At 46.4% G+C, this 21,813-nt stretch overlaps 2 non-coding genes across 2 annotated transcripts; both read right to left on the reverse strand.

Annotated features, from left to right (window-relative positions):
• Positions 1–6,945: 6,945 nt before the first annotated feature.
• trnak-uuu (transfer RNA lysine (anticodon UUU)) lies at positions 6,946–7,018 on the reverse strand. The gene has a single exon. It is a non-coding gene; the product is annotated as a tRNA-Lys (tRNA).
• Positions 7,019–20,801: 13,783 nt separating this feature from the next.
• On the reverse strand, positions 20,802–20,874 carry trnak-uuu (transfer RNA lysine (anticodon UUU)). The gene has a single exon. It is a non-coding gene; the product is annotated as a tRNA-Lys (tRNA).
• Between the last annotated feature and the right edge of the window lie 939 nt (positions 20,875–21,813).

The following is a 21,813-nucleotide window of genomic DNA, read 5'->3' on the forward strand; positions in this document are numbered from 1 at the left end:
TTCATGCCATCAGGTTGGGTTCCTCCAACCTGAAAGTGGCCTCATCGCGACAGTAGACTAATTTAACACGCGTGGAGCACTCGCGATACCGTGGAGTCACTCGAACGACAGAGGGCGCGTTGCACAAGGAATTAGCCGGGGCCCGGATAGCTCAGACGGTAGAGCATCAGACTTTTAATCTGAGGGTCCAGGGTTCAAGTCCCTGTTCGGGCGATGCATTTTAATTGCCTATTCCGAGCACAGACAGTAAACAGAAGCTCGCAGTTGGCGTGAGAGCGGTAATTTCAAAGATTTTTTTTGGTTGTTTATCCAGAAAGAAAAGGGCGCAGTCAGAAAGAAGGGGCAAGGGTTCATGAACGCACGGTGTTCTATTAATCGAAAAACTGCTCGTCGTGCTCGCCAATCTTTACAGATGCGCCATTGCAAACAGCAAACCTGGGTGCATCCATGACTTGGTCGCACAGAAAACAGTTACAAAACAACAGCAGACTGTGGTGGACACAGCTCAGCGGATCTCGGAAACTAACCTCCCAACCACGGGCCCTGTCTACACTCCTAAAAGTTTAGAAATGCAGCCAGCGTGATCAGCGGTTCGTCCACCCCGAACGTGCTCCCCCTCGCCCGCCCTCCCGTCACGAGGAAGAGAGAGGGAGACCTCAGTACACCGGGTTACACCGAAGAAGTGGTGTCTGATCACTGGTCCAGCGTCATCGCCAATTTTAAACCGAAGCACCACAGAGGCATTGTAGCTCGGTACCAGAGGAAAGGAGACTGGAACCTGCACAGACTACACAGCACAGCAAACCAAGAAAAAATGGCTCCCCATTATGTTGTGCTGTAACTAAGGGTTCTAATGAAGGTCTTTGGCCCGAGCTATCTTTCTATAACCCACCTCTCATTCACCATTCCCCATCCCCTTTTCCCTCTTACCCATCTCCTTGCCAGCTCATCGCCTTCTCTGGTGGTCCTCCCCCCTTTTCTTCTGCCCTCTCCTATCAGACTCCCTCCCCGCTTCTCCAGCCCCGTATCTCTTTCACCAATCACCTTCACAGCTCTTTACTTCACCCCTCCCCCCCTTCCGGTTTTACCGATCACCTTGCGCTTCTCCCTCCTCCGCCCCCCCCCCCCGACACACCTTCGAACTCGGACTCCACGTCTTCTTCATTTCTCCAGTCCTGCCGAAGGTTCTCATCCCGAAACGCCGACTGTTTAATCTTTTTCTTTAGATGCTACCTAGCCCACTGTGTTTTTCCGGCATTTTGCGTGTGCTGCCTTTATTTCCAGCATCTGCAGATTTTCTCTTGCTTGCCTTTCTGTGGATGCTGCCTGTCTCGCTGAGCGTCTCCAGCATTTGGCGCGTGTTTCCCACGGTGGATCCTGTCTATCCTTCCGGCTAACTCGGGGAAACAGGCAGCGCTATCAAACACCAGCTATTCTCTCCTCTTCCCTAGGCCCACCACCGCCCCCTATTGGGCAAAATGTAAAATAAGAGCCGGAAAGCACGTGACATGTGGCCGGAAAGCGGCTTCTGTCACACAGAGATAGGACAACTGAAAGGTCAGTAAGATTACCACCATAATATGCACTCTTGTCCTAGCAATACAACTTCCATTGGCTCTTACACGCAATAGTATGTGTTCTTTCTCTCACTCTCCTTTTTCTCCGTCTGTCCCTCTGACTATACCCCTTGCCCATCCTCTGGTCCCCCCCACCAGTCTTTCTTCCCGGATCTCCTGTCCCATGATCCTCTCGTATCCCTTTTGCCTATCACCTGTCCAGCTCTTGGCTCCATCCCTCCCCCTCCTGTCTTCTCCTATCATTTTGGATCTCCCCCTCTCCCTCCCACTTTCAAATCTCTTACTAACTCTTCCTTCAGTTAGTCCTGACGAAGGGTCTCGGTCTGAAACGTCGACTGTACCTCTTCCTCGAGATGCTGCCTGTCCTGCTGCGTTCACCAGCAACTTTGATGTCATAACTTCAATGATGGTTTCGAGGAGGTGACGAAGGTGATCCATGAGGTTAGAGCCGATATTGTCTACAGGGTTTTTATTTTATAAGGCGTTTGACATAGTCCTTCATGATTGACGAATCTGAGATGCGCAGAATCCGTGGTGAAATGGCCATTTGAATTTAGAACTGACAGAGTGATGTGATGGAGTGTTACTCTGGACGGAGGGACGGGGGGTGGGGTTGTAATTGGTGCTGTTTTGTCGGGATCTGAGCAGGGAACGTTGCTCTTTGTGATATACTGGATGGAAACCTACATGCGGCAATGAACAGTCTTACAGAGCACATCAAGGTCGGTAGTGTGCACAGCGTGGAAGACTGGCGAAGGATACAGCTTCATGTCGATTAGTGACAGGAAAGGGCGGAGATATGGCAGGTGGAGTTTGACGCGGCCAAGGGTGAAGCCTCACACCCGAGGAGATAAAATGTAAAAGGTGTCCGTATCTCCCGGATAGTGGGCATACAGGTTGATAGGGCTGTAGAGAAGGCACAAGGCCGTAAGACCATAAGACGTTGGGGCAGAATTAGGTCATTCAGTCCATCGAATCTGCTCCGCCATTCCTTCATGGATGCTCCCGGATCCCACTCATCCCCATATACTTGGCTTCTCGCCGTCTCCTCTGATGCCCCGACCGATCAGGAAACGATCAACGTCCACCTCGAGCGGTCATATGGAGGGGCGTTGCTGGCGGACCGAAATCCAAGACACAGACACTGAAGTACAAGGAACAGGACTAGGACGAGAGTTAAGCAAGCCAGGGAAGTTGGGAAGAAAGGACGCTGGACATTGACACAGGCCCTGGACGAGACTAGGATGCAGGGCCTGGGCTAGGAAATGGACAAAAGACACCGGACCTGGACGTGGAACTAGGAACGAGAAGCCTGGACTAGGACACGGAACTCGGGAACCAGAGCCTGGACAAGGACCCAGAACCTGGGTCTTGACTCGGGCTCGGACTCCGGAACTAGGCGAGGACATGACGTGGCTACAGGACGAAGAGTGATAACAGGACTGGACGTGAGACTCATGGACAGGGCAAGGGAACCCCAGCTCCGGGCTGGGCGAGGCGCATGGATAGGACGAGAACACAAAGCCGTGGCTAGGACTGGACGAGGGTCTTGGACGTGGCTAAGACTGGGCGAGGTTCTTGCACGTGGCTGGACGGGGCCCCGAAGCCCTGACTTGGTCTTGGGAGACAAGAACGTAGAACACGGAGCCTTGGTAATCTTGGGAGTCAGGAATGCAGAACACAGAGCCGCCCCCCCCCCAAGGGCGTAGGGCCTGGACTCATACACAGAATGCTGAACACGACGAGATGGTTCTCAACACTAAGTAGCGGCAAACGGCCGAACCTACCTAGCGAATGCGTAGACACAGAGACAGTTCAGAACAACGAGAGACAGTTCCTTATCTTGTTCCGGCGGTTGAACTTGACAGCGGTACAGGCGAAGGTTACAGGCGAGGGTTACATTGCGAGGCAAGGCTTCAAACACTGGTTGCAGGGCAAGGCTTCAAGAAGAAGGGGCAGAGAAGGGATTCAGACACGGGGTGGACAAGAACAATCCAGCAGCCAAGCCCTGGTCTCCGGAGGTATTTATGTGTCTGCCCAAACGAGAATCATGTGCCTTCATTAGAGCACCCAACAGAACAATGGGAAACCGGAAAACCTGGAATACGGATCGACGGACCGGACGGTGAACCGGAATGCGGACTTCACGGACTGGACCATGACATAAATATACCCACGGGCTTGGCCTCCATCGCAGCCTGTGGCAGAGCATTCCACAGATTCACTACTCTCCTGTTAAAAAATCCTCCTTACCCCTGTTCTAAAGGTTCGCCCCTCAATTTTGAGGCTGTGCCCTCTAGTTCTGGGTACCCCCCACCATAGGAAACAACCTCTCCACATCCACCCTACCAAGTCCTTTCAACATCCGGTAGCTGTCAATGAGATCAGACCCGCATTCTTCTAAATTTCAGTGAGCACAGGCCCAAAGCTGCCAACCGCTCCTCGTATATTAACCCCTTCGTTCCCGGCACCATCCTCGCGAACCTCCTCTTGACTCGCTCCAATGACAACACATCCCTTCTGAGATATGGGGGCCCCAAATTGTTGACGATACTCCAAGTGCGGCCTGACTAGTGCCTTATAAGGCCTCAGCATTATCTCCTTGCTTATAGCGCATGCGTGCCATTATTTGTCGGGAAACTTGAGGTCAGAAGTTGGGAACGCGTGTTGCAGATTTATAAACCTCGAGTGAGACCACATCCGGGGTACCGACTTCAATCCTGACCCCCCCCCCCACTACATGAAGGACGTGGAGAAGAAGAAGTTTAGCAAGGTGTTGCCCGAGATACAGTGCACGGACAAATTGGGTTGTTTTATCAGGAGAACTTCAGGTGAGAGGGGGAAATTTCGGATGGGTTCTGCGGGGCAAGATTTTTGCTTTACATATTCTACGTGTTGTCTCTTTGCTAGTTATTTATTTTTCTCTAGCGATTCAGCGTGAGTAGGCCCTTCCGCCCGAAAGAGCAGGACCGCCCAGAAACCCGCTATTTTAACACTAGCCTAGTCACCGGACAATATACAACGACCAATGAGAGGAATTAAGGATGTGGAGCTTTGAAGCGGGCAAGGAGGTTTACCAGGATGTTACCCTACTTGGATAGCATGTCTTATAGGAAGGACGGGGTTGTGTGCAAAGTAGAGTTGAGAGGAGATCAGATAGAGTTTTCAAAAGGTTTCAACAGGTACATTTAATGTCAGAGAAACGTAGACATCGTGAAATTCTTTTTCTTCGCAAACGTTCACGAAAGCAGAGGAGTGCCCCGAAGAATGAATGGCAATTAAATGTTAGAACCCCAAAGCCCCGCCCCAGCTCCCCCTCCCTACGATTAAGCAGCAGCAACAGCAACGACCCCCGCTTCCCCCACCAGCAAAAATGTATCGGCACCACCCATCCGCCCCCCACCGAGCACTCAAGCGTGCAGCAAAGCTTCAATAAAGACACAGACTTGCAGTACCCCAGAGACTACTCGTTCACCCAGTTTTCGACATACCAAAGGCTCTCTCTCTCTCTCTCTCTCTCTCCCTCTCAATCACTTTCTCCTTTATAAGGGAAAAAAGAGGCGTCCCCGTTTCACAGCAAGAGGGGAGGCACAACAAGTAATTCGCTGATTTAAAAGTCTGTTGCGTCGCTTTTACCGAGCTCTGCGCCCAGAGAGTCGGCCCCAAGGCGCAGCTCCCTGGACACACGGCCCACGGCAGCTAACCCGCTGCTCCCGAAGTTCCGTGTCCATATGGAATCACCCCGCCGCCAGAGCCACGAAAACCCGACACCCCGAAGGCGCGCTGGTCTTCCAGGTCTCATCCTTGGCGTATCAAAAAGCGGCCGCTCGTGAGGCCCGGAAAGTGGGGTCCATTTCCGCAAAGGACCGAAGTCAGAGAGTAGCTCCAGGTCAGGGGTCTTAAAAAAAGAGATATCAGAGATAGAAATAGCTGTTTCCGAAGGTGCCAGCAAAGGAGTCGCCGTTTAACGCTATCTTGACTTTGCTCCGCCCCTCCGTTCTCATCCTTATTCCCATTTACCCTTCTGCCCCACCGTCACCAGAATGCGGTCAACTTTGCAATAGAACATAAACCATACTAGAACAGTACAGCACATTACTGGCCCCTCGGCCCACGAGCTTGTGACGACTCTTTAACCTACTCCATTATCAATCTAACACTTCCCTCCCAGATAGCCACCCATAGCACTCTATGTACTTATATAAAAGTGTCTCAAAATGACCCTAAATAATCTGTATCGATCAGACGTGTTCCACGCATCTACCTATCACTGTTACACAAGAAATAACTACCCCTATACTTTTTGTCTATCACTGTTGAATTGTTCCCACTGGTATTCGTCATGTCCCCCCTGGGAAAATCCGAGTAGCCAGGGCATCAAAGGTTATGGTGAGAAGGCGGGGAAATGGGACTAAATGGGAGAATGGATCAGCTCATTGATAAAATGGCGGAGCAGACTCGATGGGCCGAATGGCCGACTTCTGCTCCTTTGTCTTATGGTCTTATGGACTTTGGGTATCTATTTGTATCTATGCTTCGTAACTTCTTGTACACCTCCGTCGTCACCTCTTCCCCTTCTTCTCTCCAAAGAGGAAAGCCCAAGCGGGATCAACCCATCCTCAGAAGACATGCTCTCTAATCCAGGCAGCATCCTGGTGAATATCCCCTGCAGCTTATCGGAAGCTTCACCATCCGCTCCGTAGTGAGGCGATCTGACTTGTACACAGTCATCGCTGAACACGAATTATCAGAAAACTATCGCGGTGCAAAATGGTGTCATGCTTGCAAATAATAAAAATAGTCAGCAGTGTGAGAAATACTGCAACACATTCAGCACGAGAATGTTGTAAATGTGTTTATGAGGTGTAAATATGCGATATAAAGACAACTCCTCATCCGGGAGTTGCACCAACGACCCTCAGATTAAAGATCCGATTCTTCACTGACCGCGCTCTCCAGGCTCGGCATCACAGCTGCCAGCGCGCCCTCTGCTGGCTGAGTAAACCCTCTACACCGGTGATCGTCCATGCAATAAGCTGGTTCCCTTTTGAAGTACAGATAAAGTGAATCAGACAATCAGGTTTATCGTCACATAGCACGAAAAATGATGCCTTGTGGCGGCAGTTCAGTGTAAGACCTGAAAATCACTATGTTACTAAAATAGGTAGAGGATAATCGTTTGGGCAGTAGCTGTCTTAGAGTGAGCTGTTTGGTTACGGGGAGAATATGACGGGGCAGATGTTATCTTCGGTACTGTTGAAGAGTTAAGACCGAATGACTTCTCAGATTATTGAAATAGGAAACACCATTTGCATATGTTCAGAACCATATATGTTGCGCTTGTGGTGAGCCGACAAGATAAAGACAGCGCCTGAACAGGGACTCGAACCCTGGACCCTCAGATTAAAAGTCTGATGCTCTACCGACTGAGCTATCCAGGCTCGGTTGAAACGCCGGCCGATGGCGCCAATCGGAGCCGGGCCGGTACACCCAAGATCCGGTACCGGCCGTGATCCACCTCAAGAGTCAAGATTGTTGAACGCCGTTCCCAGCACACAAACGCAAAGGCGAACGGAATAGCTCACAATCCAGATCGGATGCGGCACAAGAAACGCAATAAGATAAGGAGCACAATATAATAAAGCACATTAATGCAAGTACATGCAAGGTTCTGTCGGCTGCGTAAGCCTCGGGAAGACAATCTTTGGCCCTGTCAAGCGGGTGAAGTTGAGATGCGGGTTCACCCCGAAACCACCCCACCCCGCTCCGCCATCTGTGTGAATGCCCTGTTACAAATCAGCGCCACGAAAAAACAGACAGTACACCGCATACAATGAAACGATTTTGCTTCATAATTCTTAATTTGACTACAGGGTTAGTGAAGAGAAAAGTCAAAAGGGAAAGGGGCCCATTTTAACGAAACGGTCTCGTGCACAAGTTGGGAGCTCACGGTTTCCCCTTCGCCGACCCTCCATCGAATTGCCCCGGGCTTCGACGACTGCCAGCCCCACTCCAAGTCCGTCCGACGACCTCTCCTCTCCTGCGTCTCCTCCCTCCATCTGCCGCCGAACAAAAGACCCAGATCACCTCGGTGTCAGGCACACAACACACTCCCCACAATGCAAAGCACCGTTATCTCTAACTATAACCCAAACACTGCTGCTAGAGAAAGACCATCACGTCAGCAGTGAAACCTTTCCCAGGGTGTTACAGTATAACAAAATACATTAATATAAATACATAAGATAACATATTCACAAACTGATTCTGTGGACATACAGTGACGCTAGGTACTGTTACGTACCCCGTAACGGGTTAAAGAACCAGCAGAAATGGAACACACCCTTGGAGTCTGCTATTGCTATTAACTAATGCTCGTTCATTAGTAACTACGCAATACAGTAATATAAATTCAGATATATCAAGTTGGTTAGCAATGATTTTATACCCACACACACACACACACACACACACACACACACACACATATATGGGTGTAAATATATAAAAGCCAAGCTTATTCAAGCTTTGGAAGGTAACGGATACAGTCTCACGATGATGGGTAAAGTTCAGTTTAGTTCGTGGTATTGAGTTGAGTAGTGATAAAGAGAGAGAGAGAGAGAGAGAGAGAGAGAGAGAGAGAGAGAGAGAGAGAGAGAGAGAGGTGTTTAGTTCTTCAGGTAAGTTGATGCCGTCGATTCTTCGTTGTCCTCCGAAATCCTTTAGAAGTCACCGACTGTGACCACAACAAAGGAACCGCCTTCTGCGGGTAAGTTATCAACCCAGGCGAGGGTTGGACACTCTAATAACTTCCCAGCCTCTGTTCCACACTGCGAGAGCCACTGATCGATTCTCCTGATCGATCCTCCAAAATGTCACCCTTCCGTGGGTATGCAACAAAGCTCATCCGGTGTGTAACAACCAGCTGTCTTTGTGTTTATCTCAGTAGGCTGAACACCAGCTGTCCATCACGTAGCACCTCACTTCTCTCTCTGTAGGAACTCAGAAGCTGGCAGTGTCCTTGCAGAAATTCCAAACGAACTGTGAGCAGTCTTCGCCTCTCTCTCACTCTCTCTCTCACTCTCTCTCACTCTCACTCTCTCTCTCTCTCTCAGTAACAAGTTGCTTGTCCGGTACAGCTCGCTTTCTCTTTTTAAAAGCACAGTCCATGGGGATAATTCAGGATCCCGACACACTACGGAAGTGTACGAGCATAAGGTGGCACTGAAAGACAACGATAAAGTAGTGGTGGGTTGTGTTCGTGGGTGCAGGTGCTGATCAGCGTTAATAATTAGGAAAACGAACGTTTTTATAAAAAAAAAAGTGGTGGCCCTGGCGTGGATGCTACGCAACGCCGTCCAGGATGGGACAAACAGTTCATGAGCAGGTTTGGGTGGGTGGGACCCTTTATGATGTTACTGGGAATGCCCCGGCACCTTTCTGTGTGTATTTTCCTGTTACCCCTCCTGGCCTGACTGACCGACTCGGCTCCCAGATCCGTTATCTCAGCTCACCTTGGCACAGCAGGTTACGCAAGGTTACGGAGAAATTACTTTCGTCAGAGGGTGGTGAATATGTGGAATTTGTTGCCTCGAGCGGCTGTGGAGGCCAAGTCATTGGGTGTATTTAAGGCAGATATTGATAGGTTCGTGATTAGCCAGGGCATCAAAGGGTATGGGGTGACGGCAGGGTAGTGGGGATGACGGGAAGAATTGGATCAGCCCATGGTTGAATGGCGGAGCAGACCCAATGGGCCAAATAGCCCACTTCTGCTCCTATATCTTATGTCATATCTTCTTATGGGATCAGGAGGTGTTAAGTTTTATACGTAGTTTCAAACGAAAGCATTGTCTACACCTTGGATATATGGAACTGCCCTATGATGTTTGGCACACAAAATATCGAACCCCACGTAGGTGACTCTGCTGCACAAGAGGGCAAGAAAAAGAGTGGCGGAGTTGTTGTGGTAGGGGATTCCATGGTAAGGAGAATAGAGAGGAGCCGCAAACGGGACTCCCGTGTGGTGTGTTTCCTCCCGGGTGCAAGGGTCAGCGATGTCTCGGAGAGGCTGCAGGCCATTCTGAAAGGGGAGGGTGAGAAGCCAGCTGTCGTAGTGCATGTAGTTACTAACGGTATGGGAAGAAAGCGGGATGAGGTCCTACAAGCTGAATTTAGGGAGCTAGGAGATGAATTAAAGAGTAGGACCTGAAAGGTAATAATCTCAGGATTATTACCAGTGCCAGGTGCTAGCCAGAGTTGGAATAGCAGGATAGCTAGAACGAATATGTGGCTTGAGAGGTGGTACAGGAGGGAGGGTTTCAGATTCGTGGGGCATTGGAACCGCTTCTGACGGAGGTGGGACCGGTACCGTCTGGATGGTATCTGGGCAGGGCTGGGATCAGTGTCCCGGAGAGATTTTTTCCTCGTGCTGTCGGGGAGGTTTTAGATTAATATGGCAGGGGGATGGGAACCCACACAGAAAAGAAGTGGGAAGTGATGCAGAGACCAAAGCTAGAATTAGTGAAAAAAAAAAGTAGGAGCTTTGTCCATAAAAGTAAAAAGCAAAAATCACATACGTCTCTAGATTCTGAAAGGATGATGAGTATCAGGGCACTTTATCTAAATGCCTGTAGTATTAGAAACAAGGTTAGTGAACTTGTGGCACGGATCAGTACCAAGGCATATGATTTAGTGACCATTACAGAAACCTGGTTGCAAGGTGGAGATGACTGGCAATTAAATATCCGAAGGTATCTGGTAATACAGAAAGATAGGTAGGAAGGCAAACAAGGTGGTGTGGCGCTCTTGATTGAGGATGAGATTAGGGCGATTGGGAGAGACGATTATAAGAGCTACGGAGCAGAATGTTGACTCCATCTGGGTAGAGATTAAGAATAGTAAAGGGAAAAAAAAATCACTGGTGGGTGTTGTCTATAGACCACCTAATAAAAATATTACAGTGACAGAGACGATTAACCAAGAAGTAACTGAGGCTTGTAAGAACTGAACGGCAGTTGTCATGGGGGATTTTAACTTCCACATAGACTGGGTGAATCAGGTTGGTTAAGGAAATCTTGAGGAGGACTTCCTGGAATGCATCCGTGATGGCTTTCTGAGCAGCATGTAGGTGAACCTACAAGGGAAAATGCTATCTTAGATCTCGTCCTGCGCAATGAGACAGGTAAGATTAATGATCTTGTCGTCAGGGATCCTCTCGGAAAGAGTGATCATAGTATGACTGAATTTCGCATACAGATGGAAGATGAGATAGCTGGACCTAAAACTAGTGTTTTATGCTTGAACAAGGGAGGCTACAACAGGATGAGAGAGGAGTTGGCTAATGTGGATTCGGAGCACAGGCTATTTGGTAGGACAGAAGTTGAGGAACAGTGGAATACTTTCAAAGAGATTTTCACAGTGCTCAACAAAAGTATATTCCAGTCAAAAGTAAGGGCAGTAAGTGTGGGGAGAGCCAGCTTTGGATAACTAAGGAAATAAAAGATAGTACCAAATTAAAAGCTCATGTGTACAAAGTCGCAAAGAGTAGTGGGAGACTGGAGGATTGGGAAATCTTTAAAAAGCAACGAAGAACAACTGAACAAGAAATAAGGAAAAGGAAGATAGAGTATGAAAGTAAATCAGCACAAAACATAAAAAGCAGATAGCAATTTTTTTTTATAAATATATAAAGCGGAGGAGGGTGGCTAAAGTAAATGTAGGTCCCTTGGAAGACGAGAAGGGGAAATTGATATTGGGTGATAAGGAAATGGCTGAGGCATTGAACGACTATTTAGTGTCGGTCTTCACGGTGGAAGACGCGTCTAATATGCCAGAGAAGGATGTTATGGATGAAAATGGAAGTGAGGACCTCGACAAAATCACTGTCACTAAAGAGATAGTGATGAGAAAACTAGAAGTCCTGAAGGTAGATAATTCCCCTGGTCCTGATGCGATGCATACCAGGGTGCTGAGGGAATTGGCGGAGGTTATAGGAGATGCGTGGGTAATCATTTACCAAAATTCTCTGTCATTTACCAAAATTTTCTGGACTCTGGGCAGGTCCCAGCGCATTGGAGGACAGCAAATGTCACGCAACTTTTAAAAAAAGGATGTAGGCAAAGGACGGGCAACTATAGGCCAGTTAGCTTAACATCTGTAGAGGGAAAATGCTTGAAACTGTTATTAAGGAAGAAATAGCGAAATATTTACAAAGGAGTGGTTACATTAGACAGACGCAGCATGGATTCAGAAAGGGCAGGTCCTGTTTGACAAACTTCCTGGAGTTCTTTGAGAACATAATGAGTACAGTGGATTGAGGGGAACGGGTAGATGTCGCATACTTGGATTTCCAGAAGGTGTTCGATAAGGTGCCGCACAAGAGACTTATAAATAAGATACGGATGCATGGTGTCGGAGGAAGTGTATTGGCGTGGATAATGGATCGGTTAACCAACAGAAGGCAGAGTGTTGGTATAAATGGGTGTTTCTCCAGTTGGCAGTCTGTGGTGAGTGGGGTGCCGCAGGGGTCGGTGCTGGGCCCGCAGCTGTTTACCATTAACATTGATGATTTGGAAAAGGGGACTGAGAGTAGTGTAGCAAAATTTGCCGATGACACTAAACTGAGTGGAAAAGCAAATTGTACAGAGGATGTGGAGAGTCTGCAGAGGGATATAGATAGGTTATGTGAGTGGGCCATGGTCTGGCAGATGGAATTCAACGTTGGTAAATGCGAGATCATCCACTTTGGAAGGAATAATAGAAGAGCAGATTATTATTTAAATAGTGAAAGTTTGCAGCATGCTGCTGTGCAGAGGGACTTGGGAGTGTTTGTGCATGAATTGCAAAAGGTTGGCTTGCAGGTGCAACAGGTTGTTAAGAAGGCAAACGGAATATTGGTCTCCATTGCTAGAGGGATGGAATTCAAGAGCAGGGAGGTCATGCTACAACTATACAGGATACTGGTGAGGCCGCACCTGGAGCACTGTTTGCAGTTCTGGTCTCCGTAATTGAGGAAGGATAGACTGGCTTTGGAGGCGGTGCAGAGGAGGTTCACCAGGTTGATTTCAGAGATGAAGGGGTTAACCTATGAGGAGAGATTGACTCGCCTGGGACTATACTCTATGGAATTCAGAAGAATGAGGGGGGATCTTGTAGAAACACACAGAATTTTGAAAGGGACAGATAAGATAGAAGTAGGAAAGTTGTTTCCATTGGTAGGTGAGACTAGAACTAGGGGATATTGCCTCAAGATTCGGGGAGAAGGTTTAGGACGGAGATGAGGAGAAACTGCTTTTCCCAGAGAGTGGTGAATCTTTGGCATTCAGGGAAGCAGTTGAGGCTTCTTCACTAAATATATTTAAGATACAGTTGGATAGATTTTTACATAGTAAGGGAATTAAGGGTTATGGCGAAAAGGCAGGTAGATGGAGCTGGGTTTACGGACAGATCAGCCATGATCTTATTGAATGGCGGGGAAGCTCGATGGGCCGGATGGCCAACTCCTGCTCCTATTTCTTATGTTCTTGTGTTCTTATGTCAGCGAGATCTCTCCACCGAAAGCGTCTGCACATGATGCCTACCGTACCCTGTTTTGTCAAACAAAGAAGCTGCTTTGTATCGACCAGGAATTTTCTCCGGCGATTTCGTTCACGCAGCAACGGGGAGGATGGTTTTACTAATGAGCTCGGCTGTGTCGGCAACCTTGAACAAACTCTGAATACAAAAGGGATTTTGCAGATGGTGGAAAACTGGAGTCACACGGGCGAATTCCCAGGGGAATCAGACGGTCGGCTTTTCGGGCCGGGGAACCTTCAACGAGACCGAGATTCCAGATCATTCAGTGCCCTTCCCAGTGAGCAAATATGAAGGAGAACGAAATACTTGTTACTGCAGATGCGGTGGAGCACCAGAGACACAATATTGCATCTCCGATGGATGCAACGAGGAGACGAGCCCAGTGTCGACTCCATTGCTTCTCTCCGTCAGACTGAGGCGCCGAGCAAGGTTACAGTCGACAAGGAGGAGAGCGCCGCCTGATGACGTCACAGCAGACGTCAGAGATAAGCATCAGAGCCTTGGGACCCACGTTGCCAGGACTGATCGGCGAGGCCGTGGACTGACTTTGGGAGTGGGGGTGAGGTTTGAGGTCCCTGCATTTGTTCCTGGGTTCTGTTGTTTTTTTTTGCTGTTTCTGGGTCTCAGTATCTCTGAAGATCTAACCTTGATCCCAACACGTCGATGCCGCTATAAAGAAGGCAAGACAGCAACTATACTTCCTCAGAACATTGAAAAGATTTGGTTTTGTCACCGAAAGCACCCGAAAACTTCGACAGATGTACATTCTGACTGGCTGCATAACCCTCTGGTATGAGGGCGGCGGGGGGTGTTTGGCTACTGCACAACATCACAGAAGCTGCAGAGCTGTAAAATTAGTCAGCTCCATCACTGGTAGTATCCAAGACATCTTCAGGGAGCGGTGTCTCAGAAAGGCAGCGTCCATTATTAAGGACCTCCAGCACCCAGGGCATGTCCTTTTCTCACTGTTACCATCAGGTAGGAGGTACAGAAGCCTGAAGGCACACACTCAGCGATTCAGGAACAGCTTCTTCCCCTCTGCCGTCCGATTCCTGAATGGACATTGAACCCATGAACATTTCCTGACGACTTCTTTTTTCAATTTCTGTTATCATAATTTATCTATTTAATATGCCTACTGTAATTCAGTTTTGCTTCCAATGTTCGTCGTGTATTGCAATGCACTGCTGCCGCAAACTGAACGAATTTAACCACATGTGTCGGCGATATTGAACCTGATCCTGAATGATCCTTGATCCCGTTCTTTCAGGCTTTTGCATATTCTACACGAGGTTGGTGGCGGAGGGCGGGGGGGGGTGGTGTTGTGGGAGACAATATGTTCAAGGAGGGAGGGGTCTTTGAATATGCTGACTGCTTTAACGGGGAGTAGGACACCTCCACCCACTAAATGAACACCCCGGTCTCCCGCTCACAGCCCGAACCACCACTACTTTATCACTTCCTGTCAGTCACCTTATGTGCAGCCACTTCCCTTTCTGCACTTGTGAAGCTCTCGGCAGCCCGTTGCGCCCGTTGCGCAAAGCAGCTCCCGCAGCAAGCTGTGATTCGACTGCAAGAAAGGTTTTCATTGCGCCTGCGTACACGGACAGTTGTGCCTTGGGTTATAGCCTCTTTGACTTCGACCAGGCAGGTTTCTCTCTGTGTTGCAGCTGCAACACACGGCGATAGTCCTGACGAAGGGTCTCGGCCTGAAACGTCGACTGCGCCTCTTCCTATAGATGCTGCCTGGCCTGCTGCGTTCACCAGCAACTTTGATGTATGTTGCTTGAATTTCCAGCATCTGCAGAATTCCTGTTGGTTGGTCCTCGGGGGACTGCTGAGTTTACCTCGGCATCTGAGGAATTAGAGCTTCCCGTGCACTTTCCTCGCCGCAGCAGGATCGGGGGAAATTGTGGGTGATATTTACACCGGGAAACCTCAGCCATCCACACTTGAACACCGCTGCTGCAGACAGGAGCGCGTGCTCCGCCACGGTCCGTGACGTCAACAACCGGCTCCTCCCTCCGGCTGACACCGACAGAACAGCGATCGCCTCGACAACGTCCGACCGACTCTCTCTCCTCCTGGCACCGCTCTGCAGGACGGCTACTGGGTGTCAGACATTTAAGAAAGCGCCCTGCTTGTCCTTCCCGGCCGTCAGGCACGGACTTGAAATCTTCGGGCGTTACTCCAAGTGCGATGTGAATTCAGCGCTTAAACAGGGATTTGAATTGTGGACCCTGAGATTGAAAGTTTGAAGCTCTGCAGACTGGTGTATCCAGGCTCCGGGTCACCGGCTGCCAACGCGCCCTCTGCTGTCTGACTAACCCCCGCCCGCTCAAACTTCGGGCGTGTTTTCTGTGCGTGGTAAATTGCCATGTTGGTTCATTATTAACACACGTGTCGAGCGTCAGTGAAAAACATGGTTTGCATACAAATCTTTTCTGTGTAATGAACATAGCCTTATTAACTTACTTTTATGAATAGTGTAATGGGGCTTTCCGCCAACTCACAGGGAGGAAGGTAGAGGAGCGTAGCCCACGGCTTGACGTTTCCTCTAGCTCAACCCAGGGTCATCCAGTAGAGAGCTCAGCCTTGGAATCACACTTCCGTTGCCTTTTTTTTTTATTATTCGCGTTCATTGGTTCGAATTTGTTCAGGGAGTAGATCGATAAAGTTTTATTCTGCTAATTTCAATGATATATTGATAGATAAATACACAGGGCTAAGGACGAAATAAAATTCATTTCTGTTAATGTCAATGGGCTGTTAAATCCAACCAAACGTTGTAAAATTCTATTTTACGGGAAATGGTGACAATTACAGAAAAATCACTTAAGTGATAACGAACATGGAAAACGAAAGAGAATGGGCTTCACTAATTCGTTTTTCTCCTCATATAAATCAGGAGAGGAGTTGCTATTCTTATCTCAAGAAAGCTAAATTTCGAGAAAGTATTCTATATGGGAGATAAGGAGGGCAGATATATTCTGGTAAGGGGGAATATAGATGGAAATTCAGTTACTCTATTCAATATATACGCACCCCAAGGAAGTGATATTAGTTACTTGCAGAAAATTACGAATATTATGGTAACGGAAACAGAAGGTCTCCTGATATGTGGGGGAGACTTAAATTTACAATTACAATGAAAGTTAGACACTTCCAATAGAAAAACCTATGAAACAAAATCCTTGCATAAGAGAGTTAATAGACTTTTTGAGGATGTTGGTTTAATTGATATATGGAGGACCTTTTCCCCGATAGAATGAATTACACTCATTATTCTACACCCCCTCCCCCGCCCCATTCTGTATAAACAAGAATAGACTATTTCATAACATTAGGGAAGGATAAGGACAAAATAAACACCTGTGCAATTTGGAGAATAGATGTAGGTGACCCTGCACATATATATTAATGTGTTGATTTTGACCTACAACCAAAGAATGCTATTTCGAAACTAAATTCAAGTCTACTCAATGATCCCTACTTTAAGGAAAAAAAATTAAAAATAAATTGGTCTTTACTTAGAATTCAATGATACTGGAGAGGTTTCACCTCCCATTCTATGGGATACTCTGAAGGCTGTCTTAAGAGGGAAAATTATGGCGATATCTTCATATAAGAATAACAAAGGAAGAAAACAATAGAGGAATTACAAAATAGGCTGAAGGAACCAGGAAAGAAAACACAAATTGAATTTGGCACAGGATACATCAGAGGAAATTAAAATTATAAGGCATGAAATTAATAGTTTGGCTAGGCAAGAAATCAGGAAGAATTTAATGTTTCTGAAACAGAGACATTATGAAAGTGAATCTAAGTCTATTGAAAGTACTGGCGTGTAAACTGAAGAAAAAGATAGCAAAAATACAATTCATAGAATTAGGGATCCAAGAACAAAAATTATAAAAAATAACCTGAGTGAAATTCAAGAAGCTCTAGAAGTGTATTACAAAACTCTGTCGTCGATAACTATTGCTTATTCCTTTGTTATTATTATTTTGTTGATTTTTTCACTCGTTGCATTTTCATCGTTTGTTGCCTTTTGAGAATGGGCTGTTTGTCAGCCTTTGCTGTTAGTGGTTTTTCATGGATTCCATCGTGGTTCTTCATAGCGATCGGGAATGCTGCAAGAAAATGAACCTCAGGGCAAGATGGTAACATTTATGTACTTTGATAATGACTTTTCTATAAACTTTGACGTACCTTGAACTTTGATTATACGGGCCGTAGAGAGACATGTGTTTCTGATGTCACAGGGTCGAGTCCACTGTACTCTGTTGCGTTTCTGCACATTCACATTGCCTTACCAGGTAATTATGCAAACGGCATGTTTAACAGCACATGGAGGTTTCAGTGACAAGTTGCTGACTCGTTTTCCGATGCAGTTGGATTTTAAATATAAATTTAGCGGCCGAACAGGGACTTGAACCCTGGACCCTCAGATTAAAAGTCTGATGCTCTACCGACTGAGCTATCCGGGCTCTGTTGGATGTCTGAAATTTCCAGCAAGGAAACAGCGACACACACGAAATGCTGGAGGAATTCAGCAGGCCGGGCAGCATCTATGGAAAAGAGTAAGCAGTCGACGTTTCAGGCCGGGAACTTTTATCAGGACTTTAAGTCTTAATTGTTTTGAACGTAGGAGGTTTGAGGGGGACGGTGACCTGCCAGAGGTATATATAATTATGAGGGTGATAGACAGAGTGAAAGAAGACGCAACATATACACACATAAAATGCTGGAGGAACTCAGCAGGCCGGGCAGCAGGTATGGAAAAGAGTAAATAGTCGACGTTTCGGGCCGAGACACTTCATCAGAACCAGAAAGGATGGGGAGAATTCAGAATAATAAGGTGGGGGAGGGGGAGGAGAGGAAGTAGTACAAGGTGACAGGTGATAGGTGAAACCGGACGCGGAGTAGGGTTCAGGTAACGAAGAACACCAGTAGTTTACAGGCGATTGATTAAACCAAGGATCCACACCAGCAACACTGCGATCTATGACCCGAGGTGTCTTCTTCTTCTGTCAGACTTCAGTAGAATCAGATTCTGGTTTCTTCTCAGTGTTTTATCTGAGGTGAACTTTGCTGTTTCTCGGCGGCGGTGGGGTTAAACGAGTTTAAATTACAAATGAACAAACAACACAAAAACAAAGGATTAGAGATTTAGCCCTTCAGAAAGATTAGATTCCAAACTCCGTACCCTGCAACACTGCGGGTGTTTTATGAGGATAGTGTGCAACTGTCGCAGATAGTGGAAGAGGCGACTACAGACATTAGGATCAGAGGGCTCCCCGTCATCGTGATGAAACCAAGGGAAAGTCTGGCTGAGCAGTTATCCTGACCTGCTTGGGAAATAGTAAGAGAACCGAGGAAGCAGGAGACGGTAGGAGGGCGAGAGAGTATCAGGAAGAGTCTGTGAGTTTTCCGAAGACAGCCCTCCCCCACCTCCAGGAGAGCCATAATGTTTGGCTAACTTTAAAAGTATTGATCAGATAAATGGAAGCATAAATAGACGTTACTATACCTATTTGAAGAAATACTTATTATAACGTGGATTTCATATTACTCAATTTTTAAAATTCATTCATTCACCCCTTTTCCCCCACCTAAATGAGAACATATATATGGGAGGAATATACAGGGAAATCTGTTCTGTGTAATGGACATAGCCTTATTAACTTACTTTTATGGGTACTGTAATGGGGGCCTTCCCCAACTCAGAGGGAGGAAGGGCTATCTCCCACGGCTAGAAGTTTCCTCTAGCTCAACCCACGGTCATCTGCTGGCGACCTCAGCCTTGGAATCACACTTTTGTTGTCTTTTATTTTATTATTCGCGTTTCTTGGTTCTTATTTGTTCAGGGAGTAGATCGAGTAAGTTTTATTCTGCTAGTTTCAATGATATATTGATAGATAAATACACACGGCTAAGGACGAAATAAAATTCATTTCTGTTAACGGCAATGGGCTGTTAAATCCAACCAAACGTAGTAAAATTCCATCCAAAATGAAAAAGGAACAAACCCATGTCGTATATTTACAGGAAAATCTCTTAATTTGCACATGAAAATTATTGAGCATGGAAAAGTAAAGAGAATGGGCTTCACTGATTTGTTTTCCTCCTCATATAAATCAGGATATAGGAGAGGAGTTGCTATTCTTATCTCAAGCAAGCTAAATTTTGAAAAAAGTATTCGAAATGGGAGATAAGGAAGGCAGATTTATTCTGGTAAGGGGGAATATAGATGGAAACTCAGTTACTCTATTGAATATATACAAACCCTCAGGAAGTGATAGTAGTTTCTTTCAGAAAATTACTAATATTATTGTAACGGAAACAGAAGGTCTCCTGATATGTGGAGACTTGAATTTACAATTACAACGAAAGTTAGACACTTGCAACAGAAAAACCTATGAAACAAACTCCTTACGTAAGAGATTTAATACACTTCTTGAGGATGTTGGTTTAATTGATATATGGAGGGATCTTTTCTCCCACAGAATGGATTACACTCATTATTCTGCCCCCCCCCATTCTATATATACAAGAATAGACTATGTCATAACATGAGGAAAAGACAAAGACAAAATAAACACCTATGGAATTGGGACAATAGATATAACTGACCGTGCACATATATATTTAGCTGTTGATTTTGACCTACAACCAAAGAATGCTATTTGGAAAATAAATTCAAGTCTACTCAATGATCCCTACATTGAGCAACAAATTAAAAAAGAACTTGGTCTTTACTTAGAATTCAATGATACTGGAGAGGTTTCACCTCCTATTCTATGGGATACTCTCAAGGTTGTCTTAAGAGGGAAAATTATAGCAACATCTTCAAAAAGAAAAAAAAAAGGAATAAAATATGAAAGGAATTACAAAATAGACTGAAGGAACTAGAGAAAAAGCGCAAATTGAATTTGGCACAGGATACATTAGAGGAAATTAAAATTATAAGGCATGAAATTAATAGTTTGGCGAGGCAAGAAATCAGGAAGAACTGAATGTTTCTGAAACAGAGACATTATGAAAGTGAATCTAAGTTTATGAAAATACTGGCGTGGAACTGAAGAAAAAGATAGCCAAAAATACAATTCATAGAATTAGGGATCCAAAAATTATAAAAAATAACCTGAGTGAAATTCAAGAAGCGCTTGAAGTGTTTTACACAGCTCTGTCGTCGATAACTTTTGCTTATTCCTTTGTTATTATTATTTTGTTTATCTTTTTCTCTCGTTGCATTTTCATCGTTTGTTGCCTTTTGAGAATGGGCTGTTTGTCAGCCTTTGCTGTTAATGGTTTTTCATGGATTCCATCGTGGTTCTTCATAGCGATCGGGAATGCTGCAAGAAAATGAACCTCAGGGCAAGATGGTAACATTTATGCACTTTGATAATGACTTTTCTATAAACTTTGACGTACCTTGAACTTTGATTATACGGGCCGTAGATCGACGTGTGTTTCTTGTGTTTCTGATGTCACGGGTCGAGTCCACTGTACTCTGTTGCGTTTCTGCACATTCACATTGCTTTACCAGGAAATTATGCAAACGGCATGTTCAACACTACATGGAGGTCTCAGTGACAAGTTGCTGACTCGTTTTCCGATGCAGTTGGATTTTAAATATAAATTTAGCGCCCGAACAGGGACTTGAACCCTGGACCCTCAGATTAAAAGTCTGATGCTCTACCGACTGAGCTATCCGGGCTCTGTTGGATGTCTGAAATTTCCAGCAAGGAAACAGCGACACACACGAAATGCTGGATGAATTCAGCAGGCCGGGCAGCATCTATGGAAAAGAGTAAGCAGTCGACGTTTCAGGCCGGGAACTTTTATCAGGACTTTAAGTCTTAATTGTTTTGAACGTAGGAGGTTTGAGGGGGACGGTGACCTGCCAGAGGTATATATAATTATGAGGGTGATAGACAGAGTGAAAGAAGACGCAACATATACACACATAAAATGCTGGAGGAACTCAGCAGGCCGGGCAGCAGGTATGGAAAAGAGTAAATAGTCGACGTTTCGGGCCGAGACACTTCATCAGAACCAGAAAGGATGGGGAGAATTCAGAATAATAAGGTGGGGGAGGGGGAGGAGAGGAAGTAGTACAAGGTGACAGGTGATAGGTGAAACCGGACGCGGAGTAGGGTTCAGGTAACGAAGAACACCAGTAGTTTACAGGCGATTGATTAAACCAAGGATCCACACCAGCAACACTGCGATCTATGACCCGAGGTGTCTTCTTCTTCTGTCAGACTTCAGTAGAATCAGATTCTGGTTTCTTCTCAGTGTTTTATCTGAGGTGAACTTTGCTGTTTCTCGGCGGCGGTGGGGTTAAACGAGTTTAAATTACAAATGAACAAACAACACAAAAACAAAGGATTAGAGATTTAGCCCTTCAGAAAGATTAGATTCCAAACTCCGTACCCTGCAACACTGCGGGTGTTTTATGAGGATAGTGTGCAACTGTCGCAGATAGTGGAAGAGGCGACTACAGACATTAGGATCAGAGGGCTCCCCGTCATCGTGATGAAACCAAGGGAAAGTCTGGCTGAGCAGTTATCCCGACCTGCTTGGGAAATAGTAAGAGAACCGAGGAAGCAGGAGACGGTAGGAGGGCGAGAGAGTATCAGGAAGAGTCTGTGAG

This window comes from Mobula hypostoma, chromosome 31 (assembly GCF_963921235.1).
Source record: "Mobula hypostoma chromosome 31, sMobHyp1.1, whole genome shotgun sequence".
NCBI lineage: Eukaryota > Metazoa > Chordata > Chondrichthyes > Myliobatiformes > Myliobatidae > Mobula > Mobula hypostoma.